Below are 23091 nucleotides of genomic sequence, written 5' to 3'. Positions count from 1 at the left end.
CAAGTTCCCCCACCTCACTCCTCCATACAGTCATGCCCACCACTAATCATGCATCCTCTGCCCCCCCCCCCCCCCCCCCCCCCCCCCCCCCCACAACTTCACCCTTTTACAGTCAGGGGTGTAACTGTTTTAAGTTATGTAACCTGTTTCAGTTACTTTTTCAAGCATTTTATAACCTGTATTAGTTATAAAATATAGTTAACTCAGGTAAGTTATTCAAAAAAAGTCTTTTTGCTGTTCTCACAAAGTGACCTTTAAAGTCAAATTAGTAGCAAACTATGGTTAATCAAATTCTCTTTTAGTCTGAGCATGACCTGGATAAGCATAATAGGATACTAATGAGATATTAAGAGTTTTATAACTTTAAAGCTTTTGCGTAAAACTTTATCAGCCTTGCATAAAACTTTATCAGCCTTGAGTAAAAATTTTTACTGCATAGCTGGAAAGATAAAAGGTCAAGGATTCCGGAAATAATTGCATAAGTCTCATTCAAAATGAGGAATTGGCACAGGAGGGCTTTGTAATATTTTATGATAACTGAAACAAGTTATCAAAGTTTAAGCAATAACTCAAATGGGTTATAAACTGCGATAACTTGAAACAGTTACACCCCTGACTGTTTTACCCTTTTTTTTTTTTTTTTTTCATTTTTAATTTTCCATCAATATTTATAATCAACATGTGAAATTTTGTTTCCTCTCCCATTCCCCCGCACCCCCACCCCCTAAAAAAATAAATATATAAATATATACATATATAATTATATTTCCATTCCTTTTTTTTAAATGTTCAGACCTTCAACATGTTAAGTTGTGACTGCACAAACCTTGCCCTCAGCCATGTTCAAGATATCTTACCTGTGTTCTCTTAAGGACATCAGCATTCTGTTCTTTTAAGTTCAAATGTACATGTTAATCAGCAACACCTGGTGCCAAACCACTCAAAGACAATATTTCATTCCAGTTAAACTTCAAGCTCACATTTCAATTAACTGCATTTAATTTTAAAAGCTAAGCTTATTACAATAAGCATATCCCATTCAAAATAAATTCTTTAGTCAGGATCAAAGTATCATACATTTATTGTGTACTCTTTAATTAAACATTTGTTTTCTGTTAAATTGATTTTGACTAATGAAATTATTTGCTTCTTATTAACATCCTTAACTTTTTGATGGATATATTTTTTTGCCATTCCTCACCACAAACCCTTTCGGCGGGGGATACCAATTCATCGAATTTGCTTGTTTTATAATACTTCGTTCAATTTAGCAGTGAATACCCAATTCAAACCACAATGATAGAGTAATACTCAATTCACTCTTGAACTATATCTTTTGCTCTGATTTTTATTTCAGATTGATATATAGGGTCATCATGCACAAAGGAAAAGTAACTCGCCGTCGCCGTGTCCCAAGTCTCGGGTAATTGAAGCAGGAGGGTATCCTTATTAAAAAGTAAGACATTCTATCTTTTCAAATCATTCTGTTTCATTAAAAAATGATGCCAGGGAGTGGGGCTAGTTTTCCATATATGGCTACATGGAAAATTGTGAAAATCTCGTCTCAAACCACTGACTTGATTTTTAGCTCACCTAAGGTGTGTTTTTGTGACCGTTCGATGTCCGGCGTCTGTCTGTCTGTCGTCTGTCAACATTTAGCTTGTGCAGGTGATAAGAGGCTGTATTTTTCAACTGATCTTCATGAAATTTTGTCAGAATGATAACCTTGTTGCAATCTAGGCCAGGATTGAAAATGGGTCATCTGGGGTCAAAAACTAGGTCACTAGGTCAAATCAAAGAAAAACCTTGTGTATGCGATAGAGGCTGTATTTTTCAGTTAATCTTCATGACTTGTGGTCAGAATGATTACCTTGATAAAATCTAGGCCAAATTCTAAAATTGGTCATATGGGTTCAAAAACTAGTTCACTAGGTCAAATCAAAGAAAAACCTTGTGTATGTGATAGATATGTCTCCCCCCCCCCACCACCCCTTCTGGGGGAGACATATTGTTTTTGCCCTGTCCGTCAGTCCGTCCGTCCGTACGTCACACTTCATTTCCGAGCAATAACTGGAGAACCATTTGACCTAGAACCTTCAAACTTTATAGGTTGGTAGGGCTTATGGAGGAGAGGACCCCTATTGTTTTTGGGGTCACTCTGTCAAAGGTCAAGGTCACTGGGGCCTGAACATGGAAAACCATTTCCGATCAATAACTCGAGAACGACTTGACCCAGAATGTTGAAACTTCATAGGATGATTGGTCATGTAAAGTAGATGACCCCTATTGATTTTGGGATCACTCCATCTAAGTTCAAGGTCACAGGGGCCTGAACATGGAAAACCATTTCCGATCAATAACTTGAGAACAACTTGACCCAGAATGTTGAAACTTTATAGGATGATTGGTCATGCAGAGTAGATGACCCCTATTGATTTTGGGGTCACTCTGTTGAAGGTCAAGGTCACAGGGGCCTGAACATTGAAAACCATTTCCAGACCACTTGACCCAGAATGTTGAAACTTAATAGGATGAATGGTCATGCAGAGTAGATGACCCCTATCCATTTTGGGGTCACTCTGTTAAAGGTCAAGGTCACAGGGGCCTGAACATCAAAAACCGTTTCCAATCAATAACTTGAGAACCTCTCAACCCAGAATGTTGAAACTTCATAGGATGATTGTTCCTGCAGAGTAAACGATCCCTGTTTGTTTTTGGGGTCACTCTATTAAAGGTCAAGGTCACAGGGGCCTGAACATTGATAACCATTTCCGATCAATAACTTGAGAACCTCTTGACCCAGAATGTTGAAACTTAATAGGATGATTGAACATGCAGAGTAGATGACCCCTATCGATTTTGGGGTCACTCTATTAAAGGTCAAGGTCACAGGAGCCTGAACATGGAAAACCATTTCCGATCAATAACTTAAGAACCACTTGACCCAGAATGTTGAAACTTCATAGGCTGATTGAACATACAGAGTAGATGACCCCTATTGATTTTTGGGTCAGTCTATTAAAGGTCAAGGTCACAGGGGCCTGGTCATGTAAAATCATTTCCGGAAAATAACTTGAGAACCACTTGACCTAGAATGTTGAAACTTAATAGTATGATTGGACATGCAGAGTAGATGACCCCTATTTATTTTGGGGTCACTTGATCAAATGTCAAGGTCACAGGAGCCTGAACAGTGACTTAAGAACCACTAGGCCAAGAATGTTGAAACTTAGCGGGATGACTGGACATGCCAAGTAGATGATCCCTATTGCAGCCAACCATCAGTGTCTCTTTGACTTTTGCTCCTGACCCCTATTGACTTCTTGCCTATAGGACTTTGCATTGGGGGAGACATGCGCTTTTTTACAAAAGCAATTTCTAGTTTTCAACTGATCTTCATGAATTTTGGTCAGAATGATTGCCTTGATGAAATCTAGGCCAGATTGGAATATGGGTCAACTGGGGTCAAAAACTATGTCACTTGGTCAAATCAAAGAAAAACCTTGTGTATGCAATAGGGGCTGCATTTTATACCGGATCTTCATGAAATTTGATCAAAATGTTTGTCTGGATGAAATCTAGGTCAAATTTGAATATGGGTCATCTAGGGTCAAAAACTAGGTCACTATGTCAAATTAAAGAAAAAACTTGTGTATGCGATAGAGGCTGTATTTTCCATTGATCTTCATGAAATTTAGTCAGAATGATAGCCTTAATGAAATTAAGGTCAAGTTTGAATATGGGTCATCTGGGGTCAAAAACAAGGACGCTAGGACAAATCAAAGAAAAACGTTTTGTATGTGATAGAGGCTGTATTTTTCAGTCGAGGTTTATGAAATTTGGTCAGAATGATTGCCTTGATGAAATCTAGGTCAAATTCGAAGGTAGGTCATCTTGGTTCAAAAACTAGGTCAGTAGGTCAAAATGAAGGAAATATTTGTTTACACTGAAGAGACCACATTTTTGGTTCAATCTTAATGAAAATTGGTCAAAATATTTGTTTCCATGAAATCACGAGGTCATACATGTTTACATTGTTATGGTGTGTTTCTCAGGTGAGCGACCTAGGGCCATCTTGGCCCTCTTGTTAAGATAATTTCATAGCATTGTTTCTTGGATGACCCTCTTCCCAATTCCTTAAAGTTATTCTGATTCGCCCAAAAATGATCATGGGGCATTGCTAGTTTATAGCTCACCTGAGCATGAAGTGCTCATGGTGAGCTACTGTGATTACACTGTGTCTGTCGTCACGGCTTTTTCCACCTGTCCCACGGAGCCGAATATCAGCTCCATTCCCAATGCCAAATATGCACCAATTTTCCCAATCTTGAGCAAAAAATTCCCAACTGAAATCAGTTTTATTTTTGTTATTCAAACATAATTCTTGCATAGTATTTTTAGTAACATGACTGTCTGCAACCTCAGCAAAAATTAAATACATAATTTTTCTAAATAACTGTATTTTATTTTTGCAATATAGTATCAGCAACTTTAATTTGGAAGACAATGTTGAAAAAATAAATTCTCAAAATTTCACTAGAGGATACTTTAAATTTGTAATTCATTTGAATGTCTACCAGAAAACTTGAAACTGATGTTTTAAACTAATATAATTAAATGTTAAAAAGTCGCTTGATTTGTCAATACATTTTCCCAATTTTGACAATTTAAAAATTCCCAGTTTGACCAGGGGCCTTTTTCCCCAAAACCCTAGAAAAAGCCCTGGTGACTCGTCCGAGCTTACATTTGCATACTTAGGTGGCAATAGGAACAATACATGTAGGTATTCTGTACTTTTTCTTTGATGTCATTTATTCCGTATGGTTTTATATGGCTGTTTTTCTTTTACATGGCTTAAAGAACAATAGAGAGAACAAAAAAGAAGACACATAAATTACCATATGTAGGAGCGTCTGTCCATCAGTCCGTCCGCAAATCTGGATCCTGCGATAACTCAAAAAGTATTCAAGTCGGTTCATAAAACTATGTATGTATATAGACAGCAATATGTAGATTATGTACGTACATGACTTATGCTTGTAGGCCAAAATCAAGGTTACTATTTAAGGTCAAATGAAAATTGTTTCTGTTCCATAACTTCTATGTGCAGGGGTGTAAAATTCAACTCGCCCACTCGCATTGGAGAGTTAAATCAGAATAGGATGAGTGGACGTTGCTGTATACTTGACCGATCGAGCAAGTGCTTTTTACATCGTAACTTGACCAAAATTCAGCAAAAGATGTTCTGAATTACATCGCGAAAAATGACTTAATGAGTTAATGTTATTATCATCACCATTTATTTTCGCGTACTTTGTCAAACCTATGCAAACCAACATCTATAAAATTTGAAGAGCGACCGGGTGGTGGAGATGACAAAATACAGTGAAAGAAAAAGAAAAATGTCTGCTGAGAAAGAATGAATATGATTAAATAAAAAGGAAATGTAGTGTACAAGAGAATATTATTTGTCTACTGTTTGTTATATTTGCAATTTGTTTGTTGTACATAATAGTAATACTTCTTTCATAAAAGTGACAATATTAAAAAGGTCATTAAGATACATATAGTTGTAATTTTATTAGGCCACTAGTCCTGCAGGGCGAGTGGTGTGAAAAAAGTTTTTACACCCCTGATATGCATTTATGGATTATCTTAGTGTTTCTAGACACATTATGAACATTTACAATCATTCCTATTAAACCTCTATAGGCCAGTTTGTTGATTCGTTTTTAACCTGATTATGTTTGAATTGCTAAACATTATACATATGCATAGTACATAATCTTATAATCTTTTAGTATAGAATAGTGCTTTTACTGTTTGACATAGAACTGTACTGAATTTTCAGCACATTTCTGATATTCTAGGTACTTTCTTATAGTGCACTTTTTTTTTTATATTCCCAGATTGTAAATTTATCTCGGTACATTCAGAAATACCGGTAATCATATTTCAAATTCAACTCAATAAGAATAGTCGAAAGCAATGAATATCAAGAGGTAGTAGCGACATGCAAATATATATTGTAAATTAGGTAGGTGGAGTACAAATTGAACTGGTAAAATGGATTAACTTCAATTGTTTTCTCAAAAAGTGTCAATATAATTATCTAAATTACCATATTAGTTTGTTTCCTGACATGGTATTTGTTTTGATAAAATTTCTGGTGATTTCTTGAGACATCATTTAATAATATCAACCTTTCATTGATGAGGTTATGACCGGATCCAGTCGCGGTCCCAAGAAGAGATAGTTTTACATGTTTATTGTTTTCTTGTTAGACCAAGGAATAGTTTAATTGGTATATGTGGTGATATTTCTCAAATTTTTTTTCGAGAGGGGTTACCGGTACAAACAATACTGCACTAGGATTTTAATATTAGTTGACACAAATGTTGACCAAAATGGATTTATGTGTCATCTTATCTTAGTGAACTTCTTCATCCTGTCCAAAATACTACATACAAAACAAGATCATCAAATGAAATACTGTAAGTGTATAAATACTCGCGGGCTTCAAATTTTCGCAATATTCGCGATGGTCGGCAGTCCACGAATTTATGATTAACGCGATTATTTCTACACAAATTTCTACTTATAATGTATAAACAGGGATTTTTTGGGGCCGAATTTGGGCCCCATCCCAGTTGCAGAAATCTGCTTATTTCCCAATTCTGAGGTTTAAATTTCCCAAAAATCTGCCAAAAAGTACCAATTTTCAGGTTTCCAATACTAGCTTGATTAGTTTCCATTTGATTCTTATTCCTTCAACTTAAAAGGTCATTACGTAAAGCTGAACGAGTATGGAGAAAATACCGGGAACCGTACCAACTTGACACTGTAAAAAAGCTACGTCTCAAGTATCATTATGAAATTCGTAAAGAAAAAAGATCAGTTCTTAGTGAGAAAGTGGTAAGTTCAAAAGGCGATTCAAAAAAATTGTATAAGTTGGTATCTGAACTCACTGGAACAAAGTCTGAAAATCCAATGCCCGCTGAAGAAAGTAACATTACATTGGCAGAAAAATTTGCAGATTTCTTTTTGAGCAAAATTGAAAAGATCCGTGAATCACTTGGAAATTATGAAAGTTACGTACCAGAAAAAAGGGATGTTCCATCTTTTGAGGTTTTCAGAGATCTAAGTGAAGCAGAAGTGAAAAAATTGATAAACGAACTTCAAACCAAATCCTGTGAGCTTGATAAACTACCCACAAAAATATTAAAGATGCATCTCAATGAATTGGTCCCTTTAATAACTGACTTGGTTAATCTGTCATTACGTCAAGGGATTTTTCCATCGAAGTGGAAACATGCGATAGTCAGGCCATTGTTGAAGAAGGTCGGACTTGAACTTGTGCTATCCAATTATCGCCCTGTGAGCAATTTGCCATTTCTGTCGAAACTTATAGAGAAGGCAGCTCTTTTCATATTAAATAAACATGCTAGTGAATACCATCTTCTTCCCAAGAATCAGTCAGTGTATAGACGCTTTCACTCATGCGAAACGGCTTTACTCAGATTAACCAGTGACTTGTTGGAAGGCTTGGAAAATCAGGAGGTCAGTGCTCTAATTGCACTGGATCTGAGTGCCGCCTTTGACACTGTTGACCACTATATTTTAGTGCAAGTGTTACACTCTCAGTATGGGCTATGTGGTACAGCTCTCAACTGGATTGACTCTTATCTTAGGCCACGCAGTTGTAGTGTAAGTGTAGAAACTGCTGTTTCAACTCCACGCCCATTACAATGTAGCGTTCCCCAGGGTAGCTGTTTAGGCCCCTGGCTCTATCTCACTTATGCAGGAACTCTATTTAATGTCATTCCCCAGTCAATATCAGTGTATGGGATTGCTGATGACCATATTGCCAACAAACGCTTTCGACCAACTTCAGTTGAAAATGAGAAACAGGCTATTCAAGAACTTGAAAACTGTGCATTCACCATTGATAACTGGATGAAACAAAACAAACTTAAAATGAATACGTCAAAAACCGAATTCATCTTATTCGGTAGTAGACAGCAACTTGACAAATGTTCAATAACAGAAATGGACATTGCTGGTGACAAAATCAAATCAGTACATTGTATAAGGTACCTAGGGGCATTCTTAGATGAAAATCTTAGGTTTAAGGATCATGTCAAGAGAAAATGTCAGACCGCAATGGTTAATTATCTTAGAATCAAAAATATTAGAAAATACCTTACTAAAGAGGCTACTGAAATTCTGGTATTATCACTGGTCATTTCACATATAGATTATTGCAATGCAATATTGTATGGTATTCCTCACTGTGAAATTCAGAAAATGCAAAGGATACAAAACATGTGTGCCAAACTCGTTTTAAGACTCAGCAAGTACGACAGTTCAAAACAAGCTTAATGTTCCGATTACATTGGCTTCCTATCAAAGCTAGAATTGAATTTAAGATTTTAACTGTCACGTTTAATTGTTCAATCGGCCAAGCTCCATCTTACTTGACTGAATTATTATCGGAGCAAGCACCAAAACGTAGTTTAAGGTCTTCAGACTCTGTTACAGGTTGTTACGAGGTACCATTTAACAAACGTAAAACATTTGGCGACAGAAGTTTTCAAACTGTAGGGCCGAAACTATGGAACAAACTACCAGTAGAGGTGAGAAATTCTGATTCGGTAGACACTTTTAAGAAAAAGCTCAAAACACTGTTTTTTAAAAGCTTTGAATCATGGTTCTGATTATTTCTCTGTTGGTGGACTGAATATGGTAGAGACGCTGAGTATATTCTACTATGTAGTGTGATTGACGTATGCTTTATACGCTATGTTGTAATTTGCACTGTACAGTAATTTTGTCAAATATGTCGTGTTTCATTGTTTGATTCCATTATGTATATAGTTTATCATGATTTTTCTTTTTTAATTTAATGTACAACGCCAGTGAATATACTATGTGTAAAATTAGGCGTTTAATCAAATAAAGCAGTTTCAGTTTCAGTTTTCCTTATATTTAATCGAGTTAACGCTGTTCCTGTGTTAATTGAATAACCGAGCCTGTACACAATCGCATTTAATCAAGTTGGCCACTTTTCACTGGAAATGAAAATATGCCGAGCAATTATAAGTAAATATTATACAAAGAAAGTCGTTGAAAAGTATGCTGCTGACAACCAAAAGCTTTTGTCAATAAAACAAGTGCCGAGAAACAGGTGACTGGGATAACGTCTCAGGATTCAGTAAGAACAGCGAACCCTGATGACAAATTAAACACATCTTCGGATCATACCCGTGATAAAACACTTGATAAAACACTGTACACAAGTGAAGGTTTTACTGACCGTTGAGTGTCTGAGAGTCTCTCACTGAAGAGATGTAGAAAATGTAGTAGACACTTTCAAAAGACAAAAAAAAAAGAGAAAAAAAGACTTGTAATGTGACATACAACAATAACAATGCTGAAATAAAGGTTGTATGATGGTAAAACTTATTTTTTGAATTCACAATTTTCAGGTTTTCGTGCCATTTTTCCCAATTGAATGGGCCCTGGGCCTCAGGTTTGAAACTGTAAAAATTAACTAGTTAGTTACTGTAAGTTATTAAATTGTTAAAAAAGCAATTGTTGTTATGCCCCCCTTCGAAGAAGGAGGGGTATATTGTTTTGCAGATGTCGGTGGTCTGTCGGTCGGTCGGAATGTAGACCAATCCGTTTCCGGATGATAACTCAAGAACACTTGGCCCTAGGATCATGAAAGTTGATAGGGAGGTTGGTCATCACCAGTAGATGACCCCTATTAATTTTGAGGTCCGTATGTTAAAGGTCAAGGTCACAGTGACCCTGAATAGTTAAACGGTTTCCTGATGATAACTCAATAACACTTGGGCTTAGGATCATGAAAGTTGATAGGGAGGTTGGTCATGACCAGCAGATGACCCCTATTGATTTTGAGGTCAGTATGTTAAAGGTCAAGGTCACAGTGACCCTGAACAGTTAAACGGTTTCCGGATGATAACTCAAGAATGCTTGGGCCTAGGGTCATGAAAGTTTATAGGGAGGTTGGTCATGACCAGCAGATGACCCCTATTGATTTTGAGGTCAGTATGTCAAAGGTCAAGGACACAGTGACCAGGAACAGGAAAATGGTTTCCGGCCAATAACTCAAGAATGCTTGGGCCTAGTGTCAGACCCCTATTGATTTTGAGGTCATTAGGTCAAAGGTCAAGGTCACATTGGCCAGGAACAGTTAAATGGTTTCTGATCTTTTTGTCCAAAACCACAGGGCCTAGGGCTTTGATATTTGGTATGTAGCAAAATCTAGTGGTCCTCTACCAAGATAATTCAGATTATTTCCCTGGGGTCAAATATGGCCCCACCCTGGGAGTCACATGGTTAATATAGAATTATATAGAAAAAAACTTTGAAAAGCCTCGTGTCCAAAACCACAGGGCCTAGGGCTTTGATATTTTGTATATGACATCATCTAGTGGTCCTCTACTAAGATTATTCAAATTATTCCCCTAGGGTCAAATATGGCCCCGCCCTGGGGGTCTCATGGTTTATATAGACATATATAGGGAAAAACTTTGAAAATCTTCTTGTCCAAACCACAAAGACCAGGCTTTTGATATTGTAATGTAGCATCATCTAGTGGTTCTCTACCAAATTTGTTCAAATTATCCCTCTAGGGTCAAATATGGCCCCGCCCCGGGGGTCACATGGTTCATAAAGACTTGTATAGGCAAAAAACTTAGAATCTTCATGTCCATAACCTACATCATTCAAATTTGGACCACATGTATAGTTTTGAGTGGCAAGATGAAGCTTGACATGAGTTGACCTTGATCTTGACCTAGTGACCTACTTTCACATTTCTGTAGCTACAGCCTTCAAATTTGGACCACATGCATAGGTTTGTGTACCGAAACAAACTTTGACCTTGTTATTGACCTAGTGACCTACTTTCACATTTTTGAAGCTACATACTTCAGATTTGGACCACTTGCTTAGTTTTGTGTTCCGAAATAAAATATGACCTTGATTTTGACCTAGTGACCTTTTTTTCACATTTCTCAAACTACAGCCACAAGCATAGTTTTGTGTACCGAAATGAACTTTGATCTTGAGATTGACCTAGTGACCTACTTTCACATTTCTGAAGGTACAGGCTTCAAATTTGGACCACGCACACAGTTTTGTGTTTCGAAATAAAATTTGACCTTGATTTTGACCTAGTGACCTACTTCCACATTTCTCAAGCTACAGCCTTCAAATTCGAACCACATGCATAGTTTTGTGTACTGAACTGAACTTTGATCTCGAGATTGACCTAGTGACCTACTTTCACATTTCTAAAGGTACAGGCATCAAATTTGGACCACATGCATAGTTTTGTGTACCGAAATAAAATTTGACTGACCTTGATTCTGACTGTTTTGTACCGATATTTAATTTGACCTTGATTTTGATCTTGACATAGTCTTGAAATTTGGAACATTCAAAAATGGCTCAGTGGTGGGCGCCAAGATCACTCTGTGATATCTTGTTAGGTTAATAGATTAAAGGTCAAGGTCAGATTGAACCAGAACTTTAGAACTTTTGTTTACAGTGAGCATATAATTTCTGTTCCTTGTGCAATTACTGAATGCATCAAGGGGGGCATTTCGTGTTCGACGAGCTCTTGTTTCGTGTTATGTTTTACCAAAACACTTGCAACACTTGCAAACATGCACAAATAATGTCAAATACGGCATTCATTAGATCACTTTCTATTAGCTGTGAAAACATTCGCTATTCAGATATAATTTCAATTGTTTAATCAGTTTTCAATTTAATCCTTTTATAAACTGCCCAGGTATTTTTGTTTGCATATTTTTGATGACGCTTGACAGATGTTGACTATGATCAATACCCCTTTCATTGTTAGCTCACCTGAGCACTTTGTGCTCAGGGTGAGGTATTGTGATCGCTCACCGTCCGGCGTCCGTCCGTCCGTCCGTCTGTCCGTCCGTCCGTCGTCCGTCCACACTTTCCTTTAAACAACATCTCCTAAACCAACAGGCCAATTTTGATGAAACTTCACAGGGATGTTCCTTGGGTGGTCTTCTTTAAAAATTGTTCAAAGAATTGAATTCCATACAGAATTCTGGTTGCCATGGCAACCGAAAGGAAAAACTTAAAAAATCTTCTTCTCAAAAACCAGAAGCCCTAGAGCTTAGATATTTGGTTTGAAGCATTGCCTAGTGGACCTCTACCAGTTTTGTTCAAATCATGACCCCGGGGTCAAAATTGATCCTGCCCCAGGGGTCACTTGATTTTACATAGGAAAATCTTAAAAAATCTTCTTCTCAAAAACCAGAAGCCCTAGAGCTTAGATATTTGACATGTAGCATTGCCTAGTGGACCTCTACTAAAGTTGTTCAAATCATGACCCTGGGGTCAAAATTGACCCCGCCCCAGGGGTCACTTGATTTTACATATGGAAATCTTCAAAAAAATTCTAAAAATAAACTAGAAGGCCTAGAGCTTAGATATTTGACCTGTAGCATTGCCTAGTGGACCTCTACAAAATTTGTTTAAATCATGACCCCCAGGGTCAAAATTGACCACCGCCCCAGGGGTCACTTGATTTTACATAGGAAAATCTTAAAAAATCTTCTTCTCAAAAACCAAAAGCCCTAGAGCTTAGATATATGGTGTGAAGTATTGCCTAATGGACTTCTACCAAGTTTGTTCAAATCATGACCCCGGGGTCAAAATTGACCCCGCCCCAGGGGTTACTTGATTGTACATAGGAAAATCTTAAAAAATCTTCTTCTCAAAAAGCATAAGCCCTGGAGCTTTGATATTTGACATGTGGCATTGCCTAGTGGACCTCTACTAAAGTTGTTCAGATCATGACCCGGGGGTCAAAATTGACCCCGCCCCAGGGGTCACTTGATTTTACATAGGAAAATCTTCAAAAAAAATTCTAAAAATAAACCAGAAGGCATAGAGCTTAGATATTTGACGTGTAGCATTGCCTAGTGGACCTCTACTAAATTTGTTCAAATCATGACCCCGGGGTCAAAATTGACCCCGCCCTAGGGGTCACTTGATTTTACATATGAAAATCTTCAAAAAATTTCTAAAAATAAACCACAAGGCCTAGAGCTTAGATATTTCACATGTAGCATGGCCTAGTGGACCTCTACAACATTTGTTCAAATAATGACCCCCTTGGTCAAAATTGACCCCGCCCCAGGGGTCACTTGATTTTACATATGAAAATCTTCAAAAATTTTCTAAAAATAAACCAGAAGGCCTAGATCTTAGATATTTGACATGTAGCATTGCCTAATAGACTTCTACAAAAAAATTTCAAATCATGATCCCTGGGGTTAAATTGGCTCCGCCCCATGGGGTTACTTGATTGTACATAGAAAAATCTTTAAAATTTTCTAAAAAAAAACAACAGAAGGCCTAGAGCTTAGATATTTGACATGTAGCATTGCCTAGTGGACCTCTACAAAAATTGTTCAAATCTTGACCCCCCTCCCCCCACGCAGGGTCAAATTTACCCAGCCCCAGGGTTACTTGATTGTACATAGGGAAATCTTCATAAATTTGCTAAAAATAAACCAGAAGGCCTAGATCTTGTTCAAGTAAGCAACTCTACTCAGGTGAGCGATATAGGGCCATCATGGCCCTCTTGTTTGTATATCTAGGTGTTGACTGAAACACAAAACACTCATAGACATTTATAATTGGCCACCTATGATTTGTGTATATTTCATTAAGACTACGCTGAAAATAAAACCATAAAAGTTTATCACACATGATTTAAGGAGGTAGGTTACCTTGTTACAAGGGTAAATTCAGATTAGTTGAACCGCAGCATTCTTTTGTATTTCGTGTAATATGAAGTTTTAGCTGCTACAATCTCAATTTCGTTTGTCTCTGTCCCTTCAAGTTCAATTTTTATCCAGGTTTGAAGAACATGACCCTCCAAAGGTATTTCGTATTGAAAGAAGAAGGAAAATATGGATATTTAACACTTTTCAGTATATTTTAGTTTCATTGATATCCGTAGAAGTCTGCATAATTGATAATTTTACTAATATGCACGTTAGCTTTCTAATATAGGATTAAAATGTATATGTCGCGGGGCTCGTGTTTCCATGGTAACGAATTTTCTCTCATTTTTAAACAACTATGTATAAAAATAGGGGTTTTCGACGGCTTCTGTGTCATTCTGTTAATGACCAACATGGAATATTTGGGTAATATTATTAGCAAAATACCAAGCACTTTACATGATACCCTATTTTTCTTAAAGTTTAAAGTAACCATGGCAACAGAGATGTTTAAAATAGCTTATATCTTGCTTTTTGTCGTACTTTCTTATAAAAAGTATTGAATAAGATTATCTTTCTAGTTGATGTAGCTTTAAAACATATTATTTCTAACGTAAGTTATATTTTCGTGTTATTTGCATTTATTCAAACAAATTTCACAGCTTAGAATACTTACAGCAGTACCCCTCGTCTTGAATTTTTCATGGAAAAATCGTTCAGCATGCTGCTATTATTCTCATGGATATTGTTGAAATGAAAATAAAAAGCCGAATCTGTGTTTCTTAAATAGACCAGTGTCAACGCTTTTAAATTTTACATTTAGATACATAGGTCACGGGCTTCGTTTCCATGGTAACATCAATTCAATTCAAGAAGCCTCAATTTTCTACTGAAATTTGAACAATTTTAAATCTTAGTTTTAGTACATAAGTAACAAATTATCAACGGAACCTGAAAAATAGGTATTACAAATCAAACTGCTAGATTTTTTATTTGAAAATGGCCGTAACAAGTAACCTTTCACCCGACTATATTCCAAATAACATTGCTTATCATCATCCATTTTCTTACATTCCGCATAACATTTCAGTATAACTACATAAAAGAAGCAAAATATTGATTATTATTCAGAGCAAAAGACTCATAAAAAATATTTCAGCAAATAATGGTTATTTGAAAATAGTTAAAATAAAGAAAATGCACAGAATTACGTACTTTCAAGATAAAAGCTATTAATTTTGCGCGGTAACTGACACGTAACGTCTTGACGTCAATGACGTCATTTTAAGGCAACATTGTTTTGAAGCGTTTCTGTGGCAATTTATTCATTATTTCTGCATTATTAAATCATAAAGCATCAGATCGAAGACAGGTTCATGATTTGTTTTCAGAAGAATGAATATACAAACACATTTAGTTTGTCGTAAACGTCGTCGTAAATCGTCACGTTAGCTTCCGGTTGGACATGCGCACATACAAATATGAAGGTAACCTACCTCCTTAAGCCATTTTTAAATAAATGGAAAATTACCCTCACGAAAAAATAGCATTTGGGAACAAAGGTGATCGGGAAAATTTCAGTCTTGTAATTTAAATATTATCCAAGTTATCGCAATTACAACATTGACCGATTATAAAAGTCTATGAGTGTAGTTATATCTATAGCGTGTCGCGGCTTGATAACTATGTACCGTTATGTACCTATGACTTATCCGTGATGTTGTCCCGATTCGTCCTCGTTTTATACGAGTTATATCTCTTGTGATAGCCTCCCTTGAGTGGATATTTTGCCGTGCATGAATTCATGATTTTAAGCCTATGTCTTAGCGAATTCAAAATTGCGCAAATTTGTCACCGCAAATTCATATACGTTTACAGTAAACTTTGCTATACAGGAACAAGAACGAAATTTGCAGATAGATCAGTGCGTGTAATAGGTCCAAAATGGTGGAATGCCCTTCCAAGAGACTTAAAAGGAATCAAAAGTGAAAATAAGTTCAGATGTAAACTTAAAACACACCTTCTTGAAAAGTTTTTCAAGTAACTTTACAAATAAAAAGCAGTCCTCCTGACAATAATGTCACACTGCCAGAATTTTAAAGTGACTGTATAATTATACCCCCACAAAACAAAGTTTAGGGGGGTATATAGGAGTGAGCTTGGCGGTCGGTCAGTCGGTCGGTCCGTTGGTTTTTAGCTCACCTGTCACATAGTGACAGGGTGAGCTTTTGTGATTGCCCTTCGTCCATCGTCCGTCTGTCCACAATTTCTTGTGAACACGATAGAGACCACATTTTGCAAGCAATTTTGATCAAACTTGTACAAAACTTGTATTGGCATGATATCTCGGTTCCTTTCGAAAACTGGCCAGTTCCCGTTTTGGGTTCTAGAGTTATTGCCCCTTAAAGGGCCAAAATTTGTGTGCGTGTGTGCGTCAACAATTTCTTGTCTGCACGATAGTGGTTTCATTTATGATTTTATTTTAACCAAACTTGCACACAACTTGTATCACCATAAGATCTCAGTTCCTTTCTTGAACTGGCCAGATTCCGTTATTGGTTCCAGAGTTATGGTCCCTGAAAGGGCCAAAATTAGCTATTTTGACCTTGTCTGCACAATAGCAGCTTCATTTATGATTTGATTTTAACCATACTTGCACACAACTTGTATCACCATAAGATCTTGGTTCCTTTCTTGAACTGGCCAGATTCCATTTTTGGTTCGAGTTATGGTCCCTGAAAGGACCAAATTTAGCTATTTTGACCTTGTCTGCACAATAGCAGCTTCATTTATGATTTGATTTTAACCAAGCTTGCACACAACTTGTATCACCATAAGATCTTCGTTCCTTTCTTGAACTGGCCAGATGCCATTATGGGTTCCAGAGTGATGGCCCCTGAAAGGGCCAGAATTAGCTATTTTGACCTAGTCTGCACAATAGCAGCTTCATTTATGATTTGATTTTAACCAAGCTTGCACACAACTTGTATCACCATAAGATCTTGGTTCCTTTCTTGAACTGGCCAGATGCCATTATGGGTTCCAGAGTGATGGCCCCTGAAAGGGCCAGAATTAGCTATTTTGACCTAGTCTGCACAATAGCAGCTTCATTTATGATTTGAATTTAATCAAACTTGCACAAAACTTGTATCACCATAAGATCTTGATTCCTTTCTTGAACCGGCCAGATCCCATTATTGGTTCCAGAGTTACAGCCCCTGAAAGGGCCAAAATGACCTTGTTTGCACAATAGCAGCTTTATTTACGATTTGATTTTTACCAAACTTGCACACAACTTGTATCACCATAAGATCTCGGTTCCATTCTTGAACTGGCCAGATTCCTTTATGGGTTTCAGAGTTATGGCCCCTGAAAGGGCCAGAATTAGCTATTTTGACCTTGTCTGCACAATAGCAGCTTCATTTATGATTTGATTTTAACTAAACTTGCACACAACTTGTATCACCATAAGATCTTGATTCCTTTCTTGAACTGGCCAGATGCCTTTATGGGTTCCAGAGTTATGGCCCCTGAAAGGACCAGAATTAGCTATTTTGACCTAGTCTGCATAATAGCAGCTTCATTTATAATTTGAATTTAATCAAACTTGCACAAAACTTGTGTCACCATAAGATCTCAGTTCCTTTCTTGAACTGGCCAGATCCCTTAATGGGTTTCAGAGTTATGGCCCCTGAAAGGGCCAAAATTAGCTATTTTGACCTTGTCTGCACAATAGCAGCTTCATTTATGATTTGATTTTATCCAAACTTGCACACATTGTATCACCATAAGATCTTGGTTCCTTTCTTGAACTGGCCAGATTCCATTATGGGTTCTAGAGTTATGGCCCCTGATAGGGCCAAAATTAGCTGTTTTGACCTTGTTTGCACAATAGCAACTTCATTTATGATTTGAATTTAATCAAACTTGCACAAAACTTGTGTCACCATAAGGTCTTGATTCCTTTATTGAACCAGCCAGATCCCCTAATGGGTTCCAGAGTTACAGCCCCTGAAAGGGCCAAAATTAGCTATTTTGACCTTGTCTGCACAATAGCAGCTTCATTTGTGATTTGATTTTAACCAAATTTGCACACAACTTTTATCACAATAAGATCTCATTTCCTATTTATATGCCTGAAGGGACGTATTATGTTATCACCTCGGTGTCCGTCTGTCTGTCTGTCTGTTGGTTAGCAATTTCCCTTCTGCTCTGTAACTCTTGAACCCCTTGAAGGATTTCCAAGAAACCTGACACAAATGTTCACCTCATTGAAACAACGTGCAGAGCACATGTTTCGGATGACTCACTTCAAGGTCAAGGTCACACTTAGGGGTCAAAGGTCATATGACTTTGTTTTGTGTGTATATTGCTCTGCATTTGCATTGCAGTGCAGTGCTCTTGTTTTTATTTGGCAGATCCTTCTTTTGTTCACTTACAATAAAAACTTTTTAATTACTTCCCTTTTATGTTACTATAAACAACTTCTTGTCCTTAAGTGTAGTGATAACAGGTGAGAGATACAGGGCCATCATGGCCCTCTTGTTGTGGTTTCCGGATGATAACTCATGAAAGGCTTGACCGATTTGAATAATTTTTGGTACACAGGTGTAACATCAGAAAATACAGGTCAAATTCGAATTTGGGGTCAATAGGCCAAAGGACAAGGTCACAGTGACCCTGAACAGTTAAACGGTTTCCGGGTCAATAGGCCAAAGGACAAGGTCACAGTGACCCTGAACAGTTAAACGGTTTCCGGATGATAATTTGAGAACACTTGGGCCTATGATAATATATTTTGGTACACAGGTGTAACATCATGAAATACAGGTCAAGTTCGACTTTCGGGTCTGTAGGTCAAAGGTCAAGGTCACAGTGACTCGGAACAGTTAAATGGTTTTCGGATGGTAACTTGAGAACACTTGGTCCTAGGATCGTAATTTTTGGTACACAGATGTAACATCATGAAATACAGGTCAAGTTCGACTTTGAGATCTGTAGGTCAAAGGTCAAGGTCACAGTGACTTGGAACAGTTAAACGGTTTCCAGATGATAACTTGAGAACCCTTGGGTCTAGGGTCTTAATTTTTTTGTACACAGGTGTAACATGATTTAATACAGGTCATGTTCGACTTTGAGGTTAGTAGGTCAAAGGTCAAGGTCACAATAACATGAAACAGTTAAACGGTTTCCGGATGATAACTTGAGAACGTTTGGGCCTAGGATCATGAAAATTGATAGGGAGGTTGGTTATGACCAGCAGACGACCCCTAATGATTTTGAGGTCAGCAGGTCACAGGTCAAGGTTACAGTGACCTGGAACAATTAAACGGTTTTCGGACAATAACTTCACAATGCTTCGGACTAGGATCACGAAATTTAATAGGGAGGTTGGTCATAACCAGCAGATGACCCGTAATTATTTTGGGTTCCAAAGGTCAAAGGTCATTTAAACCTTTTCTGGACAATAACTTGAGAACGCTTGGGCCGAGGATCATGAAACTTCATAGGGAGGTTGATTATGACCAGCAGATGACCTCTATTGATTTTAAGATCAGTAGGTCAAAGGTCAAGCAAGTTCAGCTTTGACATTGGCTTAGTTCTGTGACAAGGCCATATTGTGGGGGTATAATTCGTCACTCCTGTGACAACTCTAGTTTGTAATTGTTGTAGTATTATGACAAAGCCTTTTTTGGAATATGAACATCTAGTGATATCTAAATACTGTTATAAAGTTGTATTTATACCCCCACAAAATGAAGTTTTGGCGGGTATAAAGGAGTGAGCTTGGCAGTTGGTCCGTTGGTTTGCATGGTTTCCGGATGATAACTCATGAAAGGCTTGACCGATTTAAATAATTTTTGGTACACAGGTGTAACATCAGAAAATACAGGTCAAGTTAGAATTTGGGGTCAGTAGGTCAAAGGTCAAGGTCACAGTGACCCTGAACAGTTAAACGGTTTCCGGATGATAACTTGAGAACGCTTGGGCCTAGGATCATAAATTTTGGTGTACAGGTGTAACATCATGAAATGCAGGTCAAGTTCGACTTTGAGGTCTGTAGGTCAAAGTTCAAGGTCACAGTGACTCGGAACAACGGTTTCCGGATGATAACTTGAGAACGCTTGGGCCTAGGATCATAAATTTTGGTATACAGGTGTAACATCATGAAATGCACGTCAGATTTGACTTTGAGGTCTGTAGGTCAAAGGTCAAGGTCACAGTGACTCGGAACAGTTAAACGGTTTCCGGATGATAACTTGAGAACGCTTGGGCCTAGGATCATAAATTTTGGTACACAGGTGTAACATCATAAAATACAGGTCAAGTTCTACTTTGAGGTCAGTAGGTCAAAGATCAAGGTCATAGTGATTCGGAACAGTTAAATGGTTTCTGGATGATAACTTGATAATGCTTGGGCCTAGGATCATGAAAATTGATAGGGAGGTTGGTTATGACTAGCAGATGACCCCTAATGATTTTGAGGTCAGTAGGTCACAGGTCAAGGTCACAGTCACTCGTATCATTTAAACAGTTTTCGGACAATAACTTGGGAATGCTTGGGACTAGGATCAGGAAACTTAATCTCACCGAGTCTCAACGTAAGCGTTGACCGGTGGTATAACTACGTGTGAGCAGGTCGCTTTTTGCAGTTGTTTTCACCAGTCAAGGTAATATTTTCCTTGGCAGTTTTTTCATTTTTAAAGCTTTGTTTTTAAGAATTGGCCGAGGATGACCTACAATGGACGCGCTTTGATGGTGATGTATTGAATTTTTCATGTCATTTGTATTTTTTTCTAACATTCAGGAAATATTCACTAAAAAACACGTATTTGGATACCATACCATAGTTTTCTCGCTTTAAATGGATAAATTACTGTTAAAATGTCCTGTAATTTAGTTATACATGTACGATATACCCACGTTAACAGATCGCTCACCGTTATATGCAGTTTAAAAATCACATAGCCCGGCAAAACCCGGCCGTCGGCGAAGGTGCTGTCTTACGTCCGAGTCGGTGGTACACCAAAATAAAAATGCATACGTACGAGCTGGTGGAATTTAAGAAGAACGATATTTTCAAGACTTTTCAGGATCCGACAGTGGACAAAATGCATTTTTATCGATATATAGACTACCATTTCATGTTTCTTCGTTGTGCACAGTCATTTAACGCATCATTGTACACAGTCATTTAGCGCATTTAGCAGGATTTTGTGACCGAATATTAATCGCCAGACTATTATTTGCTTATGTGTCTACGCTTACAGTACAGTTAAACCACAGTTGACCCTATTAAAAGCTAAGTACATCTTGATACGCAACGTTTTTTCCCTCGTTTTTCTTTCACACTTTCCTTGTACATGTATATATATTTTGAAAAATGTTGCGTTTCTAGATTAGCTCAGTATATTAATAGGTGTAAATATTGCAAGTAACGTTTGGGAGAAAAGTAATTGAAGTATAGTGGAAGCAACTTGACCCCGGTGGTTGACCTTTGCATTATAATACATAATAAGACACAACCTATTATTGAAAAGGAGTGTACGTAAAACACGAGCTGCACGAGAAATGGAAATATAAATAAATGTATATTGGAAAGTTTTAACTGTAAAGACTCTGTGAACCATCCTGACTAATATTTGATTGTGCAATTTAAATTTCAGTTACTGTTTCATGTGGTTCTCATAGAATTATGCTACTTTATCGATTTAAAGAAATCACTTGATTTAAATGACTTTGTTTCGACCAAAACCTTTCAATGAAGATAGTTAATAGTTAACTATCAAGCTTTTGGTCCCAGTTATACTCACTTGTTTTATATAAATGTATACTTCTTTAAGTTTTAGATGTTTTGCGATTCAAAATGACACGAAAAAATCTCAATTTTTTATTAACCAAACGCTTGATTTTGGTGAAATTGGATACAGGTTCATAATTAGGTCATACCAACACTGAAAGTAAATCAATTTTCTTTTTCTACAATTTAGAAAGTTTATTTCTTTGTTCTACATAGATTTTACCCAATAGCGATTGAGTAACATCAAACATTCCATTGATCATTTACTATTATATATAAGGCAATAACTACCTTTTTTGCACAGGAAATCGCCACCAACATTCTGTACGATTGTAATTGGACCTGCCGGGGCGGGGTTTCGCGATGTTCCACTGCGTTATTGTGCTGGATATATAGTATATTCTGCAACCAGATTTCTCATTCAGTGGCCATCTAGAAATATATTGCTCTGCGTATTTTGCTCGTTTACCAGCATTCGCACAAATCTGAATTTAACTCCGTCCCGCCAGGTCGAATAACATGGACAGTAGTGCCCTATCAAGACGAAGGCCTTTTCTTTTTATGCCCCCAGCATCTACTGATGCGGGAGGCAAATAGTGATTTCCTGTCCGTCCATTCGTTCGTTCGTTCGTCCGTCCGTACGAGGTTAACCAAATGGGACCGTTTCGTTTAGCATCAATACCCCTTACTAGAGTGACTTGATACTAAGGCAGATATAACCTGTGACCATTCCTCATCTTCAGGCATCATCTGACCTCAGTTTGACCTTGACCTCATTTTGGACTTAGGTTGCTTTATATGGGCCATCTCTTGGTTAACCAAATGGGACCGTTTCGTCTAGCATCAATACCCCTTACTAGAATGACTTGATACTAATGCAGATGTAACCTGTGACCATTCCTTCAAACATCACCTGACCTCAGTTTGACCTTGACCTCGTTTTGGACTTAGGTGCAAAATCTATCAACAAGGATCCCACTGGGGGCATCAAGCGTTTATTGAATGCAGCTCCTTGTTATGAACAATTATTAGGAAGTTTATGTTGAAAAGAATGACCATGTTAAATAAAATGTTTAAATGCACTCTAGCCTGGGCCTCAAAAGGGTATAGTACTGTCAGTTGAAGGGTCAAAAACTGGTCATGTGTTTAAAAACTGGCTGTTGTATTGAACGAAGAAAACCTACGTAACTGTGTCACACAGAATGTCAATATATTACATAGAAGTTATGAATAAAACATATTTATTATGCGTCTTTTATAAGTCTTGAATTTTTGTAGCGTTGATATAAGGTTTTGAAAAATGTTTGCCAGATATGGTAAATTTTGATACAAAAATCATCAAAAAAAATTTCATTTTGTCGTGATTTTTTTAATCGCGAAATATCTATACTATTTTAATGTGACATTTAGTAAATACTTTCTTTTGCTGATATAGTGCTCTCTTTTTATGCATACAATTTATTTATTGCACAGCTACTGTCC

General features: G+C 37.3%; 1 protein-coding gene across 5 annotated transcripts in view; it reads left to right on the top strand.

The window, feature by feature from the left end:
• Positions 1-1355: 1355 nt before the first annotated feature.
• Positions 1356-23091, top strand: part of LOC128555015 (uncharacterized) — a 40993-nt gene continuing 19257 nt past the window's right edge. For 2 of the 5 annotated variants that reach the window (XM_053536364.1, XM_053536360.1), the window contains exons 1-2: positions 1357-1456; positions 8542-8636. The gene's annotated coding sequence lies outside the window, so the exon portion shown is untranslated. Of the gene's footprint in view, positions 1457-4860; positions 4988-8541; positions 8637-23091 lie in introns of all 5 variants that reach the window. The other 3 variants (XM_053536362.1, XM_053536363.1, XM_053536361.1) reach the window with 3 other exon arrangements.

This window comes from Mercenaria mercenaria, unplaced genomic scaffold, assembly GCF_021730395.1.
Source record: "Mercenaria mercenaria strain notata unplaced genomic scaffold, MADL_Memer_1 contig_940, whole genome shotgun sequence".
In the NCBI taxonomy this organism is placed as follows: domain Eukaryota; kingdom Metazoa; phylum Mollusca; class Bivalvia; order Venerida; family Veneridae; genus Mercenaria; species Mercenaria mercenaria.
This window is presented reverse-complemented; position numbering and strand designations above follow the sequence as displayed.